This window comes from Pongo abelii, chromosome 5, assembly GCF_028885655.2.
Source record: "Pongo abelii isolate AG06213 chromosome 5, NHGRI_mPonAbe1-v2.0_pri, whole genome shotgun sequence".
Lineage (NCBI taxonomy): Eukaryota > Metazoa > Chordata > Mammalia > Primates > Hominidae > Pongo > Pongo abelii.
In genome coordinates, this window is record NC_071990.2 from 161,236,109 (window position 1) to 161,245,415 (window position 9,307).

Consider the following 9,307-nt stretch of genomic DNA (forward strand, 5'->3'; position numbering starts at 1 on the left):
AGTCATCAATAGTATCATAGACCCACTCACCAGGGCCACAAACCTGGAAGAAACCAGAGCCTCCCACCTCTTAGTCAGTACCCCCCAAACAATTAATCCAAATCCTTCTGCCTTGAAAGCTCAAAATAGGTCTTCTCTCCCTACCTCAGGAAGAATTTTCCCTCAGAAAATTCTGAGAAAGAATCAAAAAGAAATGCTAGAAATAACTTTTGATGGGCTCATTAGCAGACTGGACACAGCTGGGGAAAGAATCTGAATTTGAGGCTATGTCAATAGGAACTTCTAGGCTGGGTGCAGTGGTTCATGCCTGTAATCCTAGCACTTTGGGAGGCCAAGGTGGGAGGATCATTGAGTCTAGGAGTTCAAGATGAGCCTGGACAAACACAGAGAAACCCTATCTGCAGAGAAAATTTAAAAATTAGCCAGGCATGGTGGCATATGCCTATAGTCCCAGCTGATAAGGAGCCTGAGGTGGAAGGATTGCTTGAGCACAGGAGTTCAAGATCAGCCCTGGCAACATAGCAACATCCCATATCTACAAAATTTTTTAAAATTAGCTAGGCATGGTGGTGCATGCCTGTGGCCCCAGATACTCAGGAGGCTGAGGTGGGAGAATTGTTTGGGCTGAGTAGGTCAAGGCAGGAGTGAGCTACAGTCATGCCATGGCACACCAGTCTGGACAACAGAGCAAGACCATGTCAAAAAAAAGAAAGAAAGAGAGAAAAGGAAAGAAAGAAAAAGGAAAAAAGAAAGAAAGAAAGGAAAGAGAAAGAGAGAAAGGGAGAAAGAGAGGAAGGAAAGAAAGAAAAGAGAGAAAAGAAAGAAAGAGAAAGAAAAAGAAAGAAAGAGAAAGAAGAAAGAAAAAGAAAGAAAGAGAAAGACAGAAAGAAAAGAAAAAGAGAAAGAAAGAGAGAAAGGGAGAAAGGGAGAAAGAAAGAAAGGAAGGAAAAGAAAGAAAGGAAAAGAAAAAAATAAAGGAAAAGAAAGAAAGAAAGAGAAAGAAAGAAAAGAAAAGAAAGAAAGGAAAGGAGGAAGGAAGGAAGGAAAAAAGGAAAGAACAAAAAAGGGAAAGAAGGAATGAAGGAAGTCACAAAACTGAAAAGCAAAGGAAAAAAAGACTATGCGAAAAACAAAATAGAATATCGCCCAGTGGCTTCTCTCCCCCTCTTCTTCTCCTACTCCTCCACACACATTATTCATTGCAGCCTGATGAGAAATATGACTAATGAGAAAAGCAGTTGAAAAGATCAATGTACATTTTTGTTTTGCATTTTCTTGTACGTTCTCCCCCACCCCCGACCCCCTTAAGGTCATCTCTAAATTCAAGGTTTCTAAGCCATCTGGGGGAACATTTGTTGAGAGGGATAAAGAAGTCACCATTTGGAAACCTCTTCCTTATTTAAATCCTAGATTTCACTCTTTCGTTTTTTACCAAGCCCATGTTGTTCCTGAAATATTATATTGCTATGAAGTTGAAGTTTTGTTTTACAGGTAGCAAATGGTCAAATGTACCTATTCTGGGTGTTCAAGGTTTTTCTTGTTGCTATTATTGTTATTATTGTAGTTTGCTTTGGTTTATTTTCAGGGAAAGAAATGTACACACCACAGATTTATATAGCTAGATAATTTTTTCTAAGCAATCAACAAGTACCTGGAATCCAGGTTTGAGGAAATTTTGACTAACTTTGCATTCCCATGTCTAGCATGAATCTAAAACTCAAGAAATCTAAAAGACTGGCTGGGCGCGGTGGCTCACGGCTGTAATCCCAGCACTTTGGGAGGCCGAGGCGGGTGGATCACGAGGTCAGGAGATCGAGACTTATCCTAGCTAATGCGGTGAAACCCCGTCTCTACTAAAAATACAAAAAATTAGCCGGGCGTGGTGGCGGGCGCCTGTAGTCCCAGCTACTCGGGAGGCTGAGGCAGGAGAATGGCGTGAACCCGGGAGGCGGAGCTTGCAGTGAGCCGAGATCTCACCACTGCAGTCCAGCCCGGGCAAAAGAGCAAGACTCCGTCTCAAAAAAAAAAAAAAAAAAAAAAGAAAAAGAAAAAAAAGAAATCTAAAAGACAACCAGAATATCAGACAAAGCACAAGGCTGGCAATCTGTAATCATCATCTATTAGCTTCATTGTTGCACATGTATTTTTTTAATGCTATGTTTCCAATAATTCTTTGACAATCCACAATTTCACCAATGCTTTTAGAACGTTTCAGAGATTCAGGTTTATGGAGTGAAAAAGGCACAGGATCCACCCTGCCTGCCATTTTCTCACCCTACAAAGCAGAGTCAAATTTGATCTTGTTTAAAAAACATTTTTGACGAATTATTGTTCCTATTGCCAAGAAAGAAGTTAGGTGAATGTATGATTAACTTCTTCCCCCATTGCTCTCCCCAGCAGCCGTTCGCCTCCACTCCAGTGTTGTTTCGCAGCTCACTGATGCACTGTTCACTTTTTGGCCATACCTTTTCTCTTTGTGTTTCCTTTTGCTGTATCTTTAGGTTCATTGATTTTTTTTTCTTCTGCAGTGTCTAATCTGCTGTTAATCCCATCCAGCATATTTTTAATCTCAGACACTGTATGTTTTATCTTTGGAAGTTCAGCTGACTCTTTTGAATATCTTCCATGTCTCTACTAATAGAAAATATATTTTTCTTCTATCACCTTAAATATAAGGAATACGGTTATAAAAATTATTTTAATGTCCCTTTCTGCTAATTGGAGAGGCTCATCTGCCTCACTTCCAGATTTCTTTCTATTGATTGACTTTTCTCCCATTATGAGTTGTTCTTTGCTGCTTCTTTGCAGGCCTGCTCATTTTTATGGATAACAGTGTAAATTTTGCCTTGTTGAATGCTAGGTATAATTAAATTCCCATAAATATTTTTGAGCTTCATTTTGGAAGGCAGTTAAATTACTCTGAAATCGTTTAATCATTTAGAGGCTTGCTTTTAAGCTTTTTAAAGGGGGACCACAGCAGCCTTTAGTCTAGGGCTAATTTCCCCTCATCACTCAGTCAAAGCTCTTCTGTGTCTTCCCAATGCCCCATGAATTACAAGGCTTTTCTTCTCAGGCTGTTGGAAAAACAAACCATCGCTGCCCATGTGTGAACCCCCCTCCTTTCCAGTGGTTTCCCAGCCTCTGGCAACTGACTTACCTGTGTATGCTTTCAAGGACTCACCCAAATTCTTCAGAGGGACCCTCAAGATCTCTGGAGTTTCTCTCTATGCCGCTCTCATTTCTAGTAATCTTCCCTCAAACTCTAGCCACCTTGACCTCCCTGTAATCTACACTCCATCTCCCAAAGTCAGGGAGTCCACCAGCTCCCCTAGGACCCCTCCCTGCACTGTCTCAAGGCAGAAAGCTGCGGCATCACAGGACTCTGTCTGTTTCCCTCCCTCAGGGAGCCCTCCCAGATCGCTTCACTCCCTGGTGTATGATGTCTAAAACCATCATTCTCTACATTTGGTCTGTCTGGTCTGTTAGTTGCTTTTGGGAGGAAGGCAAATCTAGTCCTTCTTGCTCTGTCTTGACTGAAGGTTATCACACCCTGCCACTGTCGATGTGTAGAAGTTTCTGCAAGACCCTCAGTAGGTTTTCCTAGTTTAGATAGTTTGAGGTTCACTTTTGATTGTGTGTTTTCAGAATAAACCAAAAGGTAAAATCACAAACGCTAGTTCCCAGATGGGGGATGAGCTCCAGGTCCACAGCACCTCCGAGAGCTGTCCCCTCCCTGGCCCTCTCTGCCTGCCTGATCCGGGGCTCCTGCCACTGCATTCTCCTTCCCACTGTTCTCTGAGCTAAGAATCACCATCTAGGCACACGGGCTCTAGCACCACAGCAGGAAGATGCAGTGCCTGGCTCTCTGGCTCAGAAACAGTTTATGTCTTGTTAGGTTCACAATGCAGGATGTGGGCCCACGGTGTGCTGGGCTGGCGCTGGGCTGCAAAAACCAACTGCACTTCTCTTTTCAGCTCTGTGTTCCGCAATTTCACATGACTAGTTGAAAGCAGCCTGGTGAGGGTGTTTACACACTGAATTCCGCAACGGCTACCAATCAGGGCTTTTTTTTTTTTCTAGAGAGCCATTTACCAGCACATTTCTACCTATGACCAAAATAGGATTTTTCTTTTATTTTTATTTATTTATTTTTTTACAGCCCAGAGGTCCTTTATTTTTCTTTTTAACACCTATTATGCCATGAATTAATAGGAAATAGGCTCCAGCAGCTCAGGCTCCTTCCCATTGGTTCTCACAAAGTGTGCTTCTCTGTCTGGAGCAGGCTGGCGCTTTAGTTGAACCCAGGTACCTTTCTCTTTGGCTTCTTTCTTTTTCTGATCATTTTCCTTCACGCGTTTCAGGAAGCTATCTCAGCTCTTAGAGTGCTTAATGTGCTCAATACACACATTAATTCTCTTGGCAAGAATCTTGCCCTTAACTTGTTTGTTTACAACAATGCCAATGGCATGCTGGGTAACATTGTAGACTCTTCCAGTTTTGCAATGGTAACACTTGTGGGGCATTCCTTTTTGAACAGTACCCATTCCCTTGATGTCTACATTATCACCTTTCTTATAGATTCGCATATACGTGGCCAAAGGAATATCACCTTTCTTATAGATTCGCATATACGTGGCCAAAGGAACAACTCCATGTTTTCTAAAAGGCCTAGAGAACATATATTGGGTGCCTCTCCTCTTTCCCTTTGTGTTCGTCATTTTGGCAAATTACTGGAAGATGGCGGTTCCGGCCAAAAGACCAAAATATGATTTTTTAATAAGCAGTATATATCTCCTCTGGGAAAAGAAAAGGGGACTTTTCTTGAGCACCTACACTATACCAGGTAGAGTGCTGGGTACTTCAGATACTAGTGTGATCAGATTTCCTATTTATTCTTGTCTTACACTTTCCAGCACAATAATGGCAAAATTCTGCTTTCATGTCTCCTATACACCTGTGTAGGAGACCTGAGAGTAGCCTAGGATTTTACTTTCCAGCTAGTATTGGGAAGTGTCTGAGAGTTCAGAGAGGAAGAAATGGCCAAACTCATGAAAAGTGTGGCCATTGTCAGCCTGATAAGTGGACTCTAAACCCTGGCTTCTTATTGCGCGCAACCTCTCTGTGCCTTTAACCCCCATACCGCCCACCAACATCTGAGGAGAAACAAGAGTTTTTGGAAACATCACTGAATTAAGAATCAGAATGCCTGGGCAGGGTGCAGTGGCTCACACCTGTAATTCTAGCACTTCGGGAGGCCAAGGTGGGAGGACCACTTGAGCCCAGGAGTTCAAAGCCAGCCTGGGCAACATAAGCAGACCCCGTTTCTACAAAAAAATTAAAAAATATATCAAGGCATAGTGGTGCACGCCTGCAATCCCAGCTACACAGGAGGCTGAGGTGGGAGGATTGCTTGCACTAAGGAGGTTGAGGTTGCAGTGAGCCATGATCACACCACTGTACTCCAGCCTGGGCAACAAAGTGAGACCCTGTCTAAGAAAAAAAAAAAAAGAATGAGACTGCCTGGATTTGATCTCTGCCATAATCACTGGCAAGTTATGTGACTGTGAGCAAGAGAAAAAGAAGTAATAATAGTCATCTCTCAGAGCACAGTAGTGTACCTGAAACCTCACTGTAAATGCAAAAGTGCTGTGCACTGGGGGAACCTTTTTCATGAAATCCTATGTCCAAACTTGATACATGGCCCCTCTTGCAGGGGACACATCAACTTCTTTCTAGCCAGGAGAGGGAGCCACTGCACACATGGGCCTGGGTCCTAAAGAGGATGGAGGAGCTTCCAGGGGGTCCTAAAGAGGATGGAGGAGCTTCCAGGGGGTCCTGAATGGCTGTCCTTCTTAGCCTACCCCAGGCTGTGGCTCCAGCCCCTACCTGCAGGTCCATCTGGGCTTAGAACAGGAGAGCAGAGGTAACAGGAGGCTTAAATGTGAATTGTTCTTAGACTCCCCCCATCCCATGTGTCTTCATTCCCTGCCAGTGTCTCCTGCCTTCCTTTGTCCTTGTTACTTAAGATCCACGTATCCTACCCAGACATACCCCCACCATCTATTCGTGCCTTCTTCCCTCATGCTCCTACCTCTGCAGGTATCAGTCAGCAAATATGATGCAGAGATCATGAGTGCATTTTACCAAGAATGATTTAGAAGGATGGACCTCCCCAAAATGGATGACTAATGGTGGAAATGCCAGACACTCAGCAGAACAATGCCCAAAAAATCAGATGCAGATGGAGCCTGGGTTACCTGTCAAATCCCAACATGAAGCAATGTCCGACTTCCCCCAAGGGCAGGGATGATCCTGGGTAAGCTAGCCCCTTGCGGTGTCATCATGCTAACCTGTTCCCTGCTACAGAGGGGGCAGAATTGGACAGCAAGAATTGTGTATCTATTTCTGATGACTCACAGATGAGAGCTCTGTTGTGCTCTTCAGAATGCCTGGAGGTCAGAGCTCAGGCCATAGGGATGGCAAGGCCTGGCCACTGTCATGACTAGCAGACACTGAGCCTGGGGTCACATTACCCCTGACACACACCTATGAGGCCACACTTGCCCTGCCACAGTTTTTCTCCCAGAGATCTGTGGAGCAAACATGCTCTGTGTGTGTGTGTGTGTGTGTGTGTGTGTGTGTGTGTGTGTGTGTGTACACACATATGCGTACACCAGGAATCCTTGGATCCAGAAACATCACTAAATACTTGGCTTGTACTAATAGCAGCCCTACCAAATGCCTTGCCTGGGGACCCAAACTCTGGAGTTCACAATCCACTAAAAAAAAAGAGAGAAAGAAAAAAACGAGTCTTACCAACCCCATAAGGACTCTGGCTCCATCTATGTAAAATATGACTCAAAGATGATTAGAATCTTCAATTCTTACAATAGGAGGCTATTTCTGACAGAACCTGGCCTTAAAACCTCACCAATTTTTATAAACAGATAGAGCTGTTCTGGGAATTGATGAATTTCTCTGTCACAGGGTTGAGTAAAAGATGAATGTTCTAATATCAACCCTGGCCAACATGATCTCAAGCGCAACTTGCTGGAAAAAAACTTAAACTAGCCATAGATGGACTCACAGGATGTTTTCCTCACCCTAAAAACAAAAAGAAAGAAAGAAAAACATGATTGATTTTGAACTTGGGTATCCTAATCTATCTGTGTAGTAAGTTCCAGTATTTAGGCTCCTGGGTGAGTGATTTAAGCTCTGCGAGTCAATTCATGGCCAGTGATGACAAGCGATGGAAGAGGACAATGGCTGTTTGAAGAAGAAATGGAAGAAACAGAACGTTCTGTGAGGAAGTGATTTCCCTTGGGGAAAAGGGAACACCATGGTGTAATGGGGAGTTGCTCCTTCTTCATGAGCAGAGACTTTCTTCTGGAGACCAGCAGAATCAGAAGAGCAGAGCCCAGCACCCTGACCTGTGGGAACAGGGGGAAGGTGCAGGGCACCTGTCCTTGGTCTGTGAGGTCAAGAAGCAAAAGCATTGTGCTTCTGGTGCAGGATGGAGATGGCACAACCACCAGATGTTTCCTGCAACTCTGTCTGCTCACCCTTGGTTCCAAATAACCCCTAATGCAGGGAAAGAGCAAAAGACACAGGTGCAAAACTTGCTAAAATGCCTGGGTTATAAATTTAATTGAGAAAACCACAGCTGGTAGTGCAGGCCTTGCAGAAAATGCAGGGAAAGCTGGGCCTGGTGGCTCATGCCTGGAATCTCAGCACTTTGGGGGTCCAAGGTGGGAGGATAGCTTGAGCCTAGGAGTTTAAGATCAGCCTGGGCAACAGAGCAAGACCGCATTTCTACAAAATATAAAAAATTAGCCAGGTGTGGTGGTACACACTTGTAGTCCCAGCTACTCGGGAGGCTAAGGCAGGAGGATTGTTTGAGCCCAGGAGCTTGAGTCTATAGTGAGCACTACTACACTCCAGCCTGGGCAACAGAAAAAAAAAAGAAAGAAAAGAAAAGAAAGGAAAGGAAGAGAAAAGAAAAGAAAAGAAAAGAAAAGAACAAAGAAAATGCAGGGAATAAGATCTAGACAGGGCCAATGGCCCAACAGAGCAATGGCTACAGAAGGACAGGATGGGAAGGCCCCAGTCTTCAGTGACCTGCCACCGTGCCCAGTAGTGACTGGGACCCTACATTTGTGTGTGACCTGACTCTCAGGGCTTTGCAGGCCATCAGTGAAAAGATGGCCCCTCTCAGACACACACCCAAGGCCCTGCATGAAGTCATTGCTGTGTGCTATTATTTAGTTTTCAAAGGGAAAATTCTCTCTCGAGAGTGGGAATCTTTGCCAAATTGCTTAGTTACCAAGTGTTTGCAGTTATATTTACAAACTCAGTCCATCCCCTTTTCTGTTTTAATCACCAGAAATTGTCTTGGTTTATTTCCCGGGCCCTGGCTTTGAGATCAGGCTGCCAGAGGCTGACTAAAAATCCACTCCTGTTTGATCACTGTGCTGTGAGGGCCACCCCTCCACACGACATCTGCTTCAGTACTGAAGTCAGCTACTTCCAACTGTGCTTCTATCCTGTCGTTCCCCCCAGCTCTCCAGTGGACTTTCACTGAGCACCTACTATGTAGCAGACACTCCGCTATGCAGATGTCTATTACCAAACAACATGTAATAGCTCAGGTCCAATGTTTCTATATATTTCCATTTATTTAATCCTCACAATAACCCTATAGAGACTATGCTAATGATCCCATTCTACAGAGAGCAAACAGAGGCACAGAGCACTTTAAGTGATGTGACCGATGTCGCACTGTTACTAAATGTTGGAGCTAAGATTTAAACCCAGGCATTCTGGTCCCAAAGCTCATGTATGTATCAGACCTCACAACCCAGTAGTGAACTAGTGGGCTCACAAGTGCCGAGCAGCATGGGGGGAATGTTCTAGAGATGGACCGCAGGGAACCGCGGGCACAGAGAGGGACAGACTTTACCTGGGGTCCGTGCACATTGAGCACACCATGTCCCCCAATTTGTCTCACCACCTTTAAGCCCCCAGCACCATCATGGCAGCATCTCACAGGTGCCCAGGGACTCAAGACCAACTTTCAGAATAAAGTCGTGAATGAATGGAAAATGTTGTCCGCTCCGTGCTGCGGGGATGAGAGCTGATTCGGCTGCTGCCTTTGTGAGTTCCTTCTGCGCCTTCACAGTTTCCTTCCTGCCTCAGTGGTGGGGGACTCACTATCTTGGAGAGATGGTATTAACAGTCCCGGGCAGCTCAGTGCTTCTGAGGAGATTTTCAGGCTTGGCTCCCTCAAAATCCAGGACTCCTTCCCCTC

The 9,307-nt window shown here is 44.6% G+C and overlaps 1 pseudogene; it reads right to left on the reverse strand.

Annotated features, from left to right (window-relative positions):
- Window positions 1-4,193: 4,193 nt before the first annotated feature.
- LOC134761622 (large ribosomal subunit protein eL21-like) lies at window positions 4,194-4,746 on the reverse strand (annotated as a pseudogene).
- Between the last annotated feature and the right edge of the window lie 4,561 nt (window positions 4,747-9,307).